A 16,571-nucleotide genomic window follows, 5' to 3' on the forward strand; every position below is an offset into this window, starting at 1 on the left:
GAGTCTCATGCAACACGTATGACTGAGCATCTCCTTGGAAGGTTATAATGGAAAATGAAGGGAGGTGAAACGTGCAAGCAAAGAAAGGTACTTCATATCTAAGGAAAATGAAAGGCCGCCTCAATAGTATGCCCAGATTATTTCAAACTCCTGGAAAATGTATGGCTTTTAAGTCAATTATTAGGACAGTAGCGCTGAAAATGTACCATGGTGCAATGCTGATCGAAGTATTTTGTTAGGGGTAAACCTACAACACTCATTGAGTAATTGTGGCTTAGTTGTGGAAGTATAATTTAAAAAAAAACATTTTCAGTCCCTTTCAGGCCGTGTGATGTTTTAGACAATTTATGTGCACAATCTGCTGTAAAAAAAAAAACACTTATTGTATGTATTGTCTTCAAAGTTTTTCCCACGAATTCCTCAGACAGAAGTCTGACTCACTTACTTTGCTTGCACGCTCCGTGCAATTTGAGGTAGGTGTTTATGTCCGATCTCTTTTAAAGTTCGCCTGTCGCCAGTGGTGAATTTGGCAGTGTCGATGGCTCAGTAGTGGAAACGCTGTGCCTGGTGCAGGTCATAATAGATGTGCATTATGAGATATATTAGGTTCTGAGTGCATGCAGCAAGATGGAAATCAGAGCACTGTGAGAGCTCCATGGATGTCCCAGCAGTGACATAGCAGTGCACGGTAAGCAAGCATGACCTTCACTAAAGTATATTAAGCTATTTCCAACATTTGCAGGAGCCATATTGTTTTTCTCCATTTTTGATAAGATGTATTCTCCATCTACGATACCTCTTGCATCCTTGGTAGGGTGACCAGATGTCTAAGATTTGCTGGCACAGTCTCAGTTTTCAACAACTGTCCCGGCAAATTTCAGTTCATTTAGCACACATCCCTGTAATATCAAACATGTACAAATCACCCTGGAGTGTCGTTGGTCAATGCGGTCACAGAGTTCCTGGAGACCTGCGGTATCGGTGTAAAGTAAAATATGTTATGGGTCCTTTATTCCATAAATGTCCAAAGTACAACATGGGCCGCGTGTATCTCTCTCATCGCACTAAGCAAGCATTTGTGAATTACTAACCTCTAAGATACAAATCGTTGTATCCCTAGAGAGAGGGATTCCCACAGATCCTATAAGAGGTACATTAGCTTTCCGAGATGCCATCCTCCGCTGCACGTGGGCCCATATCCAGAGTCACTGCGCTCCGTTATCCTGCCAAGAAGTTGACCCAGTCCTCGACAAATGAAACCAGATTTGTCCACCACATGAGCAGTCACAGGCCATCCAACTCAGCAATCACATCCAAAACGAATGCATCGCAGCTGCAGCCAATTGAACTATGCCATTTGCCAACCAAGTATTCTAACTGACCATCAATTGAGGAATAATATTGGCGACCAACTGTTGAATCCAACAAGCCAAAAACTTAGCAAGACCACTGACCACTAACTAACCAATATCTTGGCCACCAACTGAGCTATCCTAATGTACCAAGCGCCTGCTAAACACCCTCGATAACCAACAGAGGGGGCCCCGCTGGTATTCAGTCTGGCTAGCTCATTGGCCAACACCGAGTTGTTGAACACACGACAAAATAATCCATTACATTCATCACCAATGATTACCAGTAATGATTATAAATAGGGCTCCCGGTTTAATGGTGTTTATTTTTTCAACATTTCCGTCTGTATTTATCCAGATTTATTTTTTTGCCATTTTATCTGTATTTATCCATATTTATTTTGTGTTTTGCATAAAAATGAAGTTGTAAAACTGTACATTTCCATATTTACCTAACTGATCGACGCGCACTCATACTTTGAGGTCAGTCATGTTTTAGATATTTAAGCTGCCAAATTTAACATAAAAATACATCCACTGATAAATATTACCATTATACCACAAATGTATAGACTCATATGCCGTTATTTAAAGAAATTTCATCCTGTTTTTTCATTTCCCATGCTGTCAGCTGTTGGGCTATAATTCATGAAAGACAGCACAGAAGTTCACTTAAAGAAGCACAATTTTCTGTATTTATCCACATTAAAAAATAAATGCAGACAGAAAATATATGTTTTCTATATGTATTTATCTGTAAAAATCCGTAAAAACAGGGAGCCTTAATTATAAACTGAGAATGTGCCACCGCCCACCAAATCAGCTGATCTACTGCTACCCGTTACTCTATCCCACCAATTACCAGTGACACTTTCCCACAGATCATACACTGACCTATTCCACTAGCAACCAATCAGGCGAATTAGCTACTGTACGAGCCATCCCTTTGGCAATAAATGGTGCTATCTCATTAGCTGCAAACTGTAGTTTCCACCTGCGCGTGTGCTAATCCAAGGGACCCCGAAGGAAACACCCTAAAGGCTAACAGCTGAACTGTTTCATAAACACAGCATGAGCTATTACAACAAACATTAACTGTGCTATCCATCTGACCACTATTTTAGCTAAACCAGTGGCCACCAACAAAGCAATCTTATTGGCCACCACTATAGCCACGTCATAGCTACTGGCCTCCAACTTGACTGACCTGACTACCATAAACTGAGCTATAAAACTATACACTGAGATAGCCCACTACGATCAAAACAGCAATCTGACTTGCCAGCAATAAAGCTACCCACGAGGCGCCAGCTCTGTTATATTGGTGTAAATCGCCCAAGCTATTTAACAGATGACCAACTGATCTATTCCTGGTCAAAAATTCAACTATTCAACTAAAAAACACCTATTCTAGACCACTTGCCACTAACAAAAACAAGTGGTTCCTCTTGAACAGTCCAAATCCAGCTAATTGAGCTATTCTGCTAGACACAATCAATTTACTCATTAGCAACCTAGTGAGCCTTCCACTGACCACCAAGGAAGTTATCACACTAGCCATCAATAAGGCCATCCTACTGTTCATGAAAGAAATTATCCCATTTGTTACTCACTGGCCACCAAATTACCCTTCTTGCCTTCAGCTGTTGCATTGTTTGAGCTACCCATTTGGCAACTAGCTGATCTATCCGTCACCCGAGCTGATCCAGCCGTCACCTGAGCTACCCATTTGGGCAAAGTTAGATTCCCGAGTTGATAAACCAGTCAGGATCACCCGTAATGTTGAAATAGGTATAATTTATTGCGGCCTGTCTAAGCGTGACATTCCCTGAGCAAGCCACAATGGTAACGGACTCCAATGGAACACCCGCACTTCAGCTGTCCCCGAGAGGACACATGAAACTAAACATTCTACAGCAAGACTTAAAGTCATAATATATCCCCTTCTTTCATTATTCACAAACAGAAATTTGTGTGAAACTGCGAAACAGCTTCAAACCGAAACAAAGTTATTAGAATGGAAGTAGATTGCTTTACCCCGCAAAATAATCCTTCAAGTACACTGGTGGTCTCTGCTCTCGGCTACATTAATTCCACCTTCTCCACCAGCAGAGCTCATTCTCACTCTGTCCACTTGATCACCACAACCAGGCACTCTCTCAACATCCCCACTCCTGGAATATCTTCTGAACCCATCATCACCCATCAGCATATACCCACTGCAGCCACCTTCTTCACTGCTCCCCTCGCACTCAACACCCTTTTGTTACTGAGCCACAGTGCGCCAATTCCACTTGTTACAATTTTCCAACATCACACACCATTTATGAACCTCCTTCACTTTTACCGCTCCTCGGAACTTGGTGAGTACGCTTCTCACACGACACATTGAAATAGGTTTCATTTATTACAGCCTGACATTGCCTGGGCACGGACTCCAGTGGAACCCCCACGCATCAGCGGTCCCCAGGAGAACACATGGTACATAACATCCTACAACATGACTTAAAGTCATATCAAGTCCCCTCAGCCCCCTCCACGTTTTCTCCATGGCCACCAAATGACCTATCTAAATGACCACCAACTGAGTTACCAGTGTCGATTAATTTAACTACTGCAATGGCTAATACCTGGCCTCCCAGTGTCCGCCAGATGAATTATACTGCTGGCCATGAACATTTTTACCCTATTGGCAACAACTGTATTATCTCACTGGTCACCAAGCAACCCTAGTCACGCGATATTAACTGATGTACCTCACTGTACACCAACCATTATCCCTCCAACCACTTTGACCTGAGTTTTGTACTGGCACTTCAATGGGCCATCCCATTAGCCATCAAACGAGCAACTCCACTGCACCGGCTGTAAAAGAAAGCATTCTGCTGGGCACCCTCTGTGCCATGCCAGTAGCCAGTACTGAGTGATACCTGTTGTCATGAATTGAGCCATCCTCATTGTCACCAACTGAGGACTGGCCCACTGACATTTGCGATTTCCCACGCCTATCAGTGGATCAGTCCTGTGGGATACCAACTGAGATCGCGCGCTGCCACCATTTTGGACAATCCTACCGCCCACCTCACTTGGCTATTCCTCTGGACTCCAAAGGATCTACCCACCACAACATGGTATCGCATTGGGCAGTGGGTCCCAAGGGCCCTACGTGTCTAAGATCACAAGGCCCAGCAGCGCCCCCTTCATTTCTCCCCTCCAACAGCCCCCGTTATTCACTTTGATTTCACTTGTCATAGGCTCGGCGTGCCCATGTTTGTCTTTATCACATGGTGCTGCCCTGGGACCGAAGCAGCTTTCCCGCTCCGTCTGCAGCCCACCAGATGCACTGCACGCTGGAGAGCGCGCGCTGTGCCCCCTCTCCTCCCCTGTAGGCCTATATCCACGAGCTGCATATTTCCTGTCAGTGCCAGCTACAACTGGTGAACAAAATCACTTTTGACAAACAGATCGTTTCCTCGCCACTGAAAAGAAAAAAGCCTGTGCACCTGTTCCGACTCCACCAGGAATTTACAAGAAGCGCCTGGATGTGGTTTTCTTTGCAACGTGACACGTGACACTTTATACGTTCCCGCGGAGCACACTGCCCACACAAGGCCTGGCAGCTAAGGCCCGAGTCGCGCCTGCTGAAACGAAAGCAATGTTCACTTAACACAGCCATTCACCACATGAGAGGCAAGCGGCGATTCCTTGTAAATGCAGAAGCTGCCTGTGGGTTAAAGTCCACCTGAATGGGTTGTGAGAAACACTTGGGCCTGTGTGTTCCTTAAACCATGTGTCTAATCTCTGCAGGGTACAAGCGGCACTTACCTAATTGGAAGAATTGGCGCTCCCAGAATTGTAAATCCAAACGGCCCGTGAACAGCATTCCAAGAAAAAAACGAGAGCAAATCCACAATTCCAAAATAAACGGGCAAAAAATCCACATTTTCCCAGAGTCAGCCATCAAGCACTCCAAAGGAGACACAAATATCCACTCGCGCAACTCCACCAAGGCAGGATGTGTAGTCGAACACCCAAAAACGTCTTTTGAGTTTGTTTTCGCTGTGTGTGGTGTCCAGAAAACAAGCAAACTATTTGTCAATGAACCAAGAAATAAAAATAAAAGAGATGTTTGAAAAAGTTCAACTGGTCTCCAAAAACTGACAAGTGGCCTCAGGAGGCGCGAGTCCAGGGCCAGATGCCGGCAATCCATGGACATGCCATGGTGCTCCCGGTCTGACTGAGCCACCCGTGGTCAGTTTCAGGCGCACTGTGCTCCGTTTCTGTGAATCTGTTGTCAGTTTCAGGCACATCCTGGGAAGTATCGGACAAATATTGGCCATTTTCAGACAAATGTTCCATTCCAGAGAAACCCTTGTCATTTTTATAGCACTATTAATGAACAACTTTATACAATTCCTGGTCATTTTCAAACAATTTCCTGCCAGTTTCAGATAATTTCCTCTCAAACAGTCTAGGCCAGTCACAGGCAAATCCTGGCGCGTTACAGAAAAAGCACGATCGTTCCGGACAAGCCATTCTCCTTGCAGGTAAATTCTCGTGACTCGTCATGTTCTTGCAGTTTCTGGTCGGTCTCAGACAATGCCCGGTTGGTGCAGCCTGTTAATGGTCAGCTGCAGACCGTGGCCACTTATAGACACACTCCACTCAGGTCCAGACAAACTCTGCTCCATCCCAGGCTAGCGGTGGTCATGTTCAAACGTGGACAGCCACACTCCTGGGTGCCCACTCAGATCCCAACCTTGACCACACTATTAGTAAGGCACCCTGTCCAAAGCAAAATGAACCAAACTCTACAAAGATGCCAAAAACATGTTGCGAAAAACGAAGTCCCCCACAAATGCCAAAAGAACACGCTGGTGGAAAAATGAAAAATAACCCATTGACTAAATCCACAGTCAATATTCCGCAGTCTTCAAGTACTCCAAGAAAAACATATCCTGCAAAAAGAAGAGATAGGACTCAAACCCGTCTGCTGCTGATGCATCCAGCTGAGGAGCCCTGCAACGCAAGGGCTTTGACGGGAAGGCTGCCCTCTGTAGCAGGTATCTCCCAGCCAGTCTGGCTCTTCCGCTGTCCTGTCCGGTGGTTTCCTAAACTCTCAAGGGCAAAGGGCTGAAGCCGGAGCAGCTGCTTTACAGGGTGAGGCTCGCAGCATCTTGTATCGGGACCGGACATGTCCCCAGGAACCGGCGCTGCTCTAGTTCCATATCCCAAAAGCTGCCGCTCGCGCTCTGCACATCCTTCCCCGGCGCTGTCCCGAGGCTCTGTGAAGCAGCACACAGCAGCAGAACCAGCCTCGCAGCGCTTCCGCTTCATGAGAAATGCCAAACGCGCAGCTCGCATTCCGAGCTCGAGGCTCACGCTGGTGTGCAGCAGCGCCACCTACCTGCACGGCACTGAACCGAGAGAAGAGAAAGGCATTATCAGGACACGTCCAAAACTGAAGAGAGCAGCAAAAGTTAGCTTTTTTTCTGTGGTAAAATAGCTCACTGTGTATGCGCGCCTGTTGTAGAGAGCTGCGTGCAATCTCCCTGTTCGCATAAGTTGGTGCCAAGCAAGGTATGGGAATAACGAATATTCGACTTATTTTCTTAGCGACATTTACAGAACAAAGTTCTACCGATTCAAAACAGCAACGCGGAAGAGTGGCTATACGACAGAGGGTTATGACGTGGGAATGTTCTCAGAGTAGATTCTTGAGTTGGTCACATTAAAATCCGGTATAAGAGGAGAAACTAAAGAGACACGATACGGTCTTGATTGCAGCTCAACTATGACAAGGTGCCTCTTGTTCTGTTCACCTCTGTAGGTGATAGACTCAGTTTAAATCAATCAATCAGGGAACTTTCAAGCGTGCTACTCACCCATGAGGGTCACAAGGCGCTTGGCGGGGAGGGGGAAGCAACTCCGGTCAGTCTAAGAGCCAGGTCTTGAGGGTCTTCCTGAAGATGTGCAGAGAGGGTGAGCGTCTGATGTCGATTGGTAGCTCGTTCCAGATCTTCACCGTGATGTATGAGAAGGCTCTTCCACCCATTCTGGCTCTGCGGATGCGCAGGGTTTCGGCAAGGGTGAGGTCGGCAGATCGGAGGTTTCTCTTGGGTACGTGGAAGGAGATTCTCTTGTTGAGATATTGGGGTCCAGTCAGGCGGGCAAATAGAGACAAATTTCGGGGGGGGCTGAAAAAGATTTCGGGGGGGGGGCTAAATCTTCCAGCCATAGGCAAAGTGGCTGTAAGAAGGGGTGAAAATACAACAAAAGCCTCATTAACGAGTAAACGGTCTTTTAAAGACCTGTGAAGTACTCGGGTCCGGCTGCAATTAAACGGACGCCAGCCCGCGAGGCTGTCTCAGTCGGGCTGACACACATGACGGGGGGGGCTGAAGCCCGGTGAGCCCAATGGGTGTTGCGCGCCTGGGTCCAGTGTTGTGGAGGCATTTGTAGGAGTGGGTGAGTGTCTTGAAGGTTACTCTCTTCTCGCAGGTGTTGGGTGGTGTGTTCTTGTTGAGGGATGCCGAGGACGAGTCTGGCTGCGGTGTTCTGTATGGTCTGGAGTTTGCGGAGCAGAAACTTGTTAATTCCGGCTTAGAGGGCGTTTCCGTGGTCCAGTCTGCTGGTTATGAGTGCATGGGTGATGGTCTTTCTTGATTCGGTGGGATGCATTTGAAGGTCTTGCGGAGGATGCAGAGGGTGTTGAAGCAAGAGAAGGCGACGGCGTTGAACTGTCGGGTCATGGAGAGGGAGGAGTCGAGTACGATGCTGAGGTTCCGGGTGTGGTCCGTGGGGGTGGGCAGGCTGCACAGTGCATTTGACCACCAGGTGTTGTCCCATGCGTTGGAGGAGGGTCCGAGGATGAGGACCTCAGTCTTCTCCGAGTTGAGCTTCAGGCAGCTGCTGCGCATCCAGGATGCAACATCCTCCCTTCCTTCCTGGAAGCTGAGTCTGGTGGTGATGGGATCCTTGGTGAGGCAGAGGATGAGCTGGGTGTCGTCGGTGTAGGAGACTATGTTGAGTCCGTGCTGACTGACGATGGCGGAGAGGGGGGCCATGTAGATCTTGAAGAGCGTAGGGTTGAGTGACGATCCTTGAGGTACTCCACAGTCGATCTTTGTGGGTTCGGAAAGGAAGGGTGGCAGTCTGATTCTTTGGGTTCTGCCAATGAGGAAGGATCAGAGCCATTCCAGGGCGGTTCCCTGTATGCCGGCATCGTGGAGTCTGGTGGTGAGTGTGTGGTGGGAGACGGTGTCGAAGGCTGCGGAGAGTTTGAGTAGGATCAGGGCTGCAGTGTGGCCTTGGTTGAGGAGGGTGCGGATGCCGTCTGTGGCGTCAAGTAGAGCTGTCTCGGTGCTGTGGTTGCTGCAGAATCAGGATGGGAGGGTTCGAGGATGGAGTTCTCTTCAATGAATTTCGTTAGTTGGGCGTTGACGGTCTTCTCAGTGACTTTTGCTGCTAAGGGGAGGAGGGAGATGGGTCGGTAGTTTTTGAGATCCGAAGGATCTGCTGTGGGCTTCTTGAGCAGGGGCTTGACTTCTGTGCATTTCCAGTCATCGGGAAAAATGCTGGTTTCAAAGGTGGTGTTGATGGTGCTCGTAGTTCTGGTGCGATGGCGGCGGCGGCTCTGTGGAAGATATGCGGAGGGCAGAGGTCTTTAGGTGCTCCTGAGTGGATGCCTTTCATGGTTCAGTGTCTTCGGTGGTGGCTGGGGTCCAGGCAGAGATGGTGGGTTGGCTGGCGTTGGAGGAGAGAGTGGTTTCGGAGTCCTGTGTCCGTTCGTTGAAGTTGTCATAGAGGGACTTGATTTTCAGATGGAAGTAGGAGCTGAGCTTGTTGCCGAGGTCCTTGGAGGGGGTGATGTCCGTGGCCTCACTTGGGGGTTTGGTGAATTCTTGGAGTATGCTGAAGTGTTCCTTCAAGTTGCTGGAGTTGGCGGTGATCTTGTTCTGGATGAAGGTCCTTTTGTTTGATCTGATGAGTTGGTGGTATTCTGTCATGGCGTTCGTGTATGTGGTGCGGTCTTCCGAAGTTTTGCTGTTTCGCCAATTCTTCTCAACATGCCTGCAGGTGCGTCTGGATTCTTGGAGGTCGGCGGTTAACCAGGTGGCCTTTCTGGTGCGCTGTCTGTCAGGGTTGCGAAGGGGTGCGAGTTTGTCTGTGCAGTTGGAGGTCCATCTGTGTAGTTCTTTGGCTGCGAGGTTGGCGTCGGTCGAGGTGGAGGGGGCATCGTGGCTGAGGGTGGAGTTGAAGTGGTCCTCATTGACCTTGCTCCATTTCCTTCACAGTGGGTGGGGTGCAGGTTTGGGGCAGTGGGTTTGTCGACGTGGAAGTGTACGCAGTGGTGGACTGACCAGAGGGGTTGCGTGGTGTGGCTGAAGTGGATGTTGTTCCCTCCTGCGAAGATGGGTTCGAGAGTGTGTCCTGCCTTGTGGGTGGGGGTGGTGATAAGCTGTTTCAGTCCGAGGTTGGCGAAGTTGTCCAGGAGGGTGAAGGAGTTGGGGTCCTTGAGGTTGTAGTGGTGGAAGTTGAGGTCTCCGATGAGTTTATAGTCCATGGAGGCGATGGCGTGGGGTGCAACGAGGTCGGCAATGGTAGTGGTGAACGCTGTCCAAGGTCCGGAGGGCCTGTAGGCAAGGGTGTAGGGTGGTTCTGGGGCAGATCTGTATCTGGAAATGGACGTGTTCGGTGGTGGATGGGGAGTTGCTCGTGCTGGAGGTGGTGAGTCGGAGGCAGCTCTTGTGTGTGATGGCAAGTCCTCGTCCCGGGGGGTTAGGGCGGTCCTACCTCTGGATCTTGTATCCGTCGGGCAGGGCTGTGGTGATGTCATGGGCAGAGGTGGAGTTGGTCCAGGTTTCCGTGAAGAAGGCAACGTCAGGCAAGACGGTGTTGAGGAGGTCCCAGATCTCTACGGGATGTCTGTGCAGGAAGCTCACATTGAGAAGGATGCACCTCAGGGCTTCGGGGGTGCTGGCGTTTAGCATGGGGACGACGGCCATGGGGGTGCAGAGGGTGGTGAAAGTTTGGCAGCAGTGTCGGCAGGAGAACTGGCCATGGGTGGATTTCAGTGTAGACAGATGTCAGTTGTTGTTCCTTCCAGGGTTGAGAGCGAGGAGGGCGAGGGCGGCTCAGTCGTAGCGGAGGGTGGTCAGAGATCCAGGGTCTCAGGTGCTGGTCACGGTAGGGTGGCGGACGGGCACAGACGGACTTGCTTTTGGAGCGCCAGCGGCGCGTCCACTGCATGTGGCTGTACAGCGGCAGCCATTAAATAGGGAAGGGGGGAGGGAAGTGCAGCTGGGAGGTGGGAGCTAAAATGGCAGGAGGGCGGCGCCGCTGGTAACAGCAGCGGGAAAAAGGCAGCGAGAAACAGGCACGAAGGAGAAGACAAGGGCACAGGCACAAAAAACAAATGAAAAGGGCAGAAAACAGAGTCACAGACAACAGGCGTAAAAATTACTATAGAACTACAAAGAGAAACAGACAAAAACACGAACACAAAACAGGTAGAACAACACAGACAGACAACAGTGGAACAGGAGAAGAGAAAGGCTCTCCCACTGTACCACCAGGAATGATGCTCAGGCAGGAGCCTGCGGGTGGAGGGGGGCCTTGAACATCTACCTTGGAGAAAGGTGTCTGGGGCAGCGGCAGGCAAGGCTACAGCGGAGCTGCTTGAGTGGAGAGCGGGACTCTGGCCAGGAGGTCAGAAGTCCTGCAGACCTCATTGAGCAGCTATAAGTATTTAATTTTGAGGTTTCATTCTTTGATTCACCAAGTTGGTGAGTGGGAGTGTGTGCCATGTTATAGGTGCTGCTGTGGATAACCAACCCGCCACCATCCCATCTTTTGGTTCCCTTCTCTGGTGAGGCTTCCACCATCATCCACAGGAACACCATACGCATCACGACCAACACCGACGACACCCTCGCACCCGCCGAGCACCTGCACTTCCAGGTCCACATCAACCCCAAGACCACCCTCAGAGGCACCCTCATCTACAGACCCCCGGGACCACGCACACAATTCAGCGAAGACATCGCCGACTTCATCAGCCCGCACGCCCTCCCCTCCGCTGACTACATCCTCCTCGGGGACCTCAACTTCCACCTGGAGAACAACAACGACTGCAACACCACCACCCTGCTGGACAACCTCGCCAACCTCGGACTCAAGCAGCTGGTCACCACCCCCACCCACTACGCCGGACACACACTCGACCCCGTCTTCTCATCCAGCAAGGACATCGCCTTCAGCCACGCCACCGGACTCCACTGGACGGACCACAGCTGCGTCCACTTCAGCTTCAGAAGGACCACGATCCACCACCACCAGCAACAGGTTGCACGCAGAAGCTGGAACAAGATCACAGGCGACCAGCTCGCGACCGCCCTGAGCAAGAACCCACCCACCAGCGCAACGAACCCCAGCCAAGCGGCCACCAACCTCACGAAGTGGATCAGCGACTGCGCAGACGAACTCGCCCCTCTGAAGACCCCGACTAGCAGACCCGGTAGCAAGAAAGCCCCATGGTTCACCGACGAACTCAAGAGCTCCAAGAAGAACTGCCGAGCCCTCGAGAGAACCTGGCGCAGAGATCCAACACCTGACAACATGACTGCCCTCAAGCTCGCCACCCGAAAACACCACCAACTCATCCACGCCACCAAGAAAACCGCATTCAAGGAACGACTGGACAACAACGCACACAACAGCAAGGAACTCTTCAACATCGTCAAAGAGCTCTCCAACCCCAATGCCGGTAACAACAACATCACCCCTTCACAAGACCTCTGCAACTCCCTTGCCTCCTACTTCCACAACAAGATCGCGGACATACACAACAGCTTCAGCACTCAACCGACACACGCCATGACCGAACCACCGCCCCCCACCACCACCCTCCGCGCCTGGACCCCGATCAGCACCGAAGAAACCGTCCGCACGATGAACTCCATCCACTCCGGATCTCCTACCGACCCCTGCCCTCACCACGTCTTCAACAAGGCCGACGCTGTCATCGCACCCCACCTGCAGGACATCATCAACACCTCCTTCGACACCGCTACCTTCCCGGAGAGCTGGAAGCACGCCGAACTCAGCGCTCTACTAAAGAAGCCATCAGCCGACCCCACCGACCTCAAGAACTACCGCCCCATCTCGCTGCTCCCGTTTCCTGCTAAAGTCATCGAGAAGACCGTCAACAAGCAGCTGGCCGCCTTCCTCGAGACGAACGGATCCCTCGACCTCTCGCAGTCTGGCTTCCGGGCCAACCACAGCACCGAGACCGCCCTGATCGCAGCCACCGATGACATCCGAGCTCTGCTTGACAACGGAGAAACAGCGGCCCTCATCCTCCTAGACCTCTCCGCGGCCTTCGACACTGTCTGCCACCGTACACTAGTGCAGCGTCTCAGCAACGTCGGAATCCAGGAAAAGGCACTGGAGTGGATCATCTCATTCCTCGCCGGAAGGACACAGAGAGTCCACCTCCCCCCGTTCAGATCTGAAGCCACCGAAGTCATCTGCGGCGTTCCTCAAGGCTCCTCGCTCAGTCCAACCCTCTTCAACGTGTACATGAGCCCCCTCGCAGACATCGCACGCCAGCACAACCTCAACATCATCTCCTACGCCGACGACACCCAGCTGATTCTCTCCCTCACCAACGACCCCGCCACCGCCAGAGCCAACCTCCACGAAGGGATGAAAGAGGTAGCCGAATGGATGAAGAACAGCCGCCTGAAACTGAACTCGGACAAGACGGAAGTCCTCATCCTGGGATCCTCACCCTCCGCCTGGGACGACTCCTGGTGGCCCCCCGCCCTAGGCAGCGCACCCAAACCAACAGACCACGCACGCAACCTGGGCTTCATCCTGGACTCCACCCTCTCCATGACCAGACAAGTCAACGCCGTCTCCTCGTCGTGCTTCAATATCCTGCGCATGCTACAAAAGATCTTCCGGTGGATCCCCACCGAGACCAGGAAGACGGTCACCCAGGCCCTCGTCACCAGCCGTCTGGACTACGGCAACTCCCTCTACGCCGGAACCACCGCCAAACTCCAGAAAAGATTTCAGCGGATCCAGAACGCCTCAGCACGACTCATCCTGGACATCCCCCGTCGCAGCCACATCTCCGGACACCTGAGAGACCTGCACTGGCTCCCGGTCACCAAGAGAATCACCTTCCGTCTCCTCACCCACGCACACAAAGCCCTACACAACCAAGGCCCAGGATACCTCAACAGCCGCCTCAACTTCTACGCTCCCAAATGCCAGCTTCGATCGACCGGCCACGCCCTCGCCACCGTCCCCCGCATCCGAAGAGCCACCACAGGGGGACGGTCCTTCTCCTTCCTCGCCGCCAGGACGTGGAACTCCCTCCCGACCCACCTCCGCCTGACCCAGGACCACCTCGCCTTCAGGAAGCAACTCAAGACCTGGCTGTTCGAGCAGTAGCTGACCCCCCTCCCCTAGCGCCTTGAGACCCTCTGGGTGAGTAGTGCGCTATATAAATGCTTTGATTGATTGATTGATTGATTGGTTGTATGGCATGTTATAGGGACTTCTCATCACAGATGTTGTTGGTAGTGTCTGTAGCAGGGTTTTGTGCACATGATTGTGCTTTTGTGCTGGAGTAGTTTTCAGAGGACAGCATCATCCCGGAGAATTTAGGGTTGTCCACCTACTCCGCTAACCGCCACCCATCACACATGACTTTCTAATTTTAATTTTTTCCTAATTTTATGTAGCCAAACTCGACCCGGGAGTTTTGGAGCACTTTACATGAGCACTAGATACATTACATAAGGTCACACTCATTTTTTGAGGCATGGCAATATTAAATGAGTTGCCCAGAATCATACGACAAGACTGGAACATGGTTCCCCATTTCCAAAGTTCGCAGCTCTGGACGTATTTTTTTAATGGTATTTATAAAGCGCAACACTCATCCCCTAGGGAATTGTTATGGCACTGTAAAGCTCTCTAACGTTTCAACTGAGAGAACCCCACAAAAAATGTCATATGCATGTAGGACATTAACCTGCAAACAGCCAGGTTTTTCAATTTCTTTCTAAACAATAAATGGTTCTCAGTAAGGTGGGGCTCCAGGGGTAACAAGTTCCACTGGGCTGCAGCCTGATGTGAAAAGGAGCCACCTCCTGTTTTAGCTTTCCTTATACATATAGCTTTGTCTAAAGCTAGGTTAATTGCCCATTCACCAATTTTCCCAGAATTCTTTACATATATGGAAGAAGAGATATCGGCTGGTAATGTTTTGAGGTTGGAAGTATCGATTTAAGATTTTTTGGCTAGATTTGAGAGTGTTGTTTCTTTCCAAACCTCAGGATAAGTTGCTTCTGCAAGGGATTGTTACAGAATTTGAGTAAAATGGGGACATGGTGTAGTGGCTAACCGAGAGTAAATAAAATGCGGGCTGGGACCCCGAGGAGAACCGGATTTGACCTCCTTCATCACCTTTAAGACATGTTTTTCTGTGAATTGTTCTTACTCCCAGATGGTTGGTGGCATCTGCATTGGGCCCATAAAAAACCAAGGACAGTGGTGTAGCTAGACTTTTGGCCGCCCGTGGCGGTGCCTGCTTTTGCCGCCCCTCAGCAGCCACATGTAAGAGCTGGGGCGGTGCTTGCAATTCCTGCATTTGCCGCCCTGCTACAGCTGCAGGTAAGAGCGTGGGAGAGCCCACTGCCCGCAAAACTCGTGCTGCCCCCGGGACGGACCACACCCCCTTCCTCCCCCCCCATGGTGCGCCACTGACCAAGGAGATTCCACTAGGGATGGTTGGGCCTCGAAAAATGAATATATCTATTCAATTTTATCAGTGAAGTAATTTCTGATTGCTTTACAGTGAGCTTTAGTAGGGGGAATCGATTGAGATAAACAAGTCGGCTGAGCAAGTTCTTTCACAATTTTAAATAATTCTTTGGAGGAATTGCTGTTTTCTTCAATTCTTTTAATAAAATAATATTTCCTAGCTTCCCAAAGAGCTTTATGATATTGATTCAGTTTAGACGATCTGTTTTATTTCTCGAAAACCTCCACTTCCGTTTGAGGTTTTTGGATTAACTTTAGGTTATTCTGAGCTACATAGTGTACCATTCTCCAGAGGCTGCCTTCTAACAGATATTTTGACTATCAAAGGAGAGCATTTATCTAGTGAACTTAAAATTGACACATTTAAAGATTCAATCTGTTTGCAGAGATGTTTCTCTTTATCATTCTGGGAAATAATTAAATGATTGGAGAATGTTTTCTCAGTTTTACGACTCCATGATCTCTTTGGGATTGAAGAGGGATCTACTGAATGATTTTTATCATTAGAAAGTTTGACTGAGAAAGTAATTTAAAAAATGGTCCATCTGAGTAAGTGGAACGGTGTCTAAAATGTTAGTAGTTTTAATATTGGAGAATAGGAAATCTAGTCATTGGCCTGCTCTATGCATAGGGCCACTAATTCATGTTTTTTGAGTTCACGTAAACTCATGCCATTTGCCAATTATTTACATATCTCATCCTCGTCTTTCTTTTCAAAGTGTAAGTTGAAATCTCCAATAACTAAATAATGATCATGCTCTACACTTAATGAGGTTAATTGTGCAGGAAGGTCGCTGGTCAGATGGGGCCATATCCAGGAGGACTGTAGAGAACAGTCCCCCCCATGCAGCTGTCGTTCTTTGTGGGCAAGCTGGAAGGCTAACATCTCCCAGCTCTTTGACAGGGACTTAAGTTCTACCGAGCAGGTGAGCGATTCTTTAAAGATGATGGCCGTACCCCTCCTGGCCGGTCACTCCTATCACAGCTCAATATCTTATATCCTGCAGGTATGGCCACCAAAATTTCCAGTAGTGTGGATGCCTCAAGCCAGGTTTCAGAAATAAATAAATGATCAGGTTTAGAGTCTGAGATCAAGTCCCAGTTCTCAATGCAATGTTTCGCCAAGGACCTGGCATTAAAATACAGACAGCTTAAAGTAGTCTCGGTAGCAGGCTTTGGCCCATACACAAGAGGCTCCTTCATTGGCCAGGCATTTAATTTGTATTTGAGACAGGAAACTAGTCCTTCTGTCATGCCCGGGGATCCTTTCCAAAACAATGAATGATTATGGATAAGGGGATTGTTACATTTTATAAAATGTCTCACATGAGTAGGTGATTGCCTGTATATCTGCACTGGAACCGACAGGGTTCCTGA

General features: G+C 49.7%; 1 long non-coding RNA gene across 1 annotated transcript in view; it reads right to left on the bottom strand.

Annotated features, from left to right (window-relative positions):
- LOC146810345 (uncharacterized) overlaps positions 1-5,305 on the bottom strand; it is a 370,956-nt gene extending 365,651 nt beyond the window's left edge. The window contains exon 1 of the long non-coding RNA XR_014966580.1: positions 5,178-5,305. This is a non-coding gene — a long non-coding RNA (uncharacterized LOC146810345). The remainder of the gene's footprint in view (positions 1-5,177) is intronic.
- Positions 5,306-16,571: the final 11,266 nt, after the last annotated feature.

This window comes from Triturus cristatus, chromosome 7, assembly GCF_964204655.1.
Source record: "Triturus cristatus chromosome 7, aTriCri1.1, whole genome shotgun sequence".
NCBI classification, from domain to species: Eukaryota; Metazoa; Chordata; class Amphibia; order Caudata; family Salamandridae; genus Triturus; species Triturus cristatus.